The sequence below is a fragment of the Aplysia californica genome, unplaced genomic scaffold (genome assembly GCF_000002075.1).
Source record: "Aplysia californica isolate F4 #8 unplaced genomic scaffold, AplCal3.0 scaffold00430, whole genome shotgun sequence".
Lineage (NCBI taxonomy): Eukaryota > Metazoa > Mollusca > Gastropoda > Aplysiida > Aplysiidae > Aplysia > Aplysia californica.
Window position 1 is genome coordinate 66,387 of NW_004797700.1, and position 1,210 is coordinate 67,596.

General features: G+C 41.0%; 1 protein-coding gene across 2 annotated transcripts in view; it reads left to right on the top strand.

The window, feature by feature from the left end:
- Positions 1 to 1,210, top strand: part of LOC101854187 — a 12,632-nt gene that overhangs the window by 6,478 nt on the left and 4,944 nt on the right. The gene's annotated exons all lie outside the window — the stretch shown is intronic.

Here is a 1,210-nt window from a genome sequence, read left to right on the forward strand (position 1 = left end):
CTACCCATCTGACTTTCTTCGTGGGTGGTTGGCGGGTGCTCTGGTGTACTTTGCTTCTTCTTCTTTCCTATCGAACATCTTCGTCCTTTACTCCCCTTCTTCTTTTTTATGTTTGTTACTCTCTTGTAACACCTCTAATCTTCTGGCGCTCATATGACCTTATGCAGTTGCGAGCGCCGTAAAACCTCTACTAAAACTAAACTGACTTTCTTCTCCTTCCATTTCTGCGAATGACCTTTATTGTGTTGGGTTTTTTTTTTCCTAAAACAATACTACCTCTATTCCAATACATTATCAATACAGGTTTGTTGATCTGTTATCCCTCTGTGGTGTAGTGTACTCCCTCTCTCCTGGCATCCATCTGTCGTCCCGATCGCTCCTCCTCCTTTTTTTTGTGTTTGTTACTCTCTCATAACACCTGTAATCTTCGGCACTGATTTGACCTTTTTGTGTGGGTGGTTGGTGGGTGCTCTGGTGTGGTTTGCTCCTTCTTTCCTATTAAACATCTGTCGTCTCTATCTCCCCTCCTTTTTTGTGTTTGTTACTCTCTTGTAACACCTCTAGTCTTCGGCACTTACATGACCTTATTGTGTTGCAAGTGCCATAAAACTCTTATTAAATTAGATTAACATTTCAAGTTCTTTTGCTCAAAAAAATTGTAATTGTAAATGGACTGATTCGTCAATCTCATGCTCATAACTGTGCCTGAACTGCAACAGGGAACTGCTGCTATTTCTTTCATATTCCTTACTATGGTCGTTTTCCTCTACTTCTTTTGTATGTTTGTCACACTCATGTGACCTGCTATTTCCAGGGTGCCTTGATAGTCGAAGCAGATTTGTGCTGTTGAAGCTAGAGAGGTGAGCAGGGTAAGCCTGATTCCCTGTAGTAAGGACATCTCATTTGACATCCACTCCTTGGCGCTCATATGACCTTACGCAAATGCGAGTGCTGTAAAAACTCTACTATAACAAACCTCATTGTGTTGCAAGTGCTGTAAAACTAACTTTAAAAAAATACCACCTCTATCCTGATACATTATCAATACAGCTTTGATCTGTTATCCCTCTGTGGTGTAGTTTACTCCTTCATTCCTGTCAAACGTCTATCGTCTCTATCTCCCCTCCTTCTTTTTTGTCTTTGTTACTCTCTCTCTAACACCTTTAATCTTCGACACTTATATGACCTTATTGTGTTGCAAGTGCGCCCG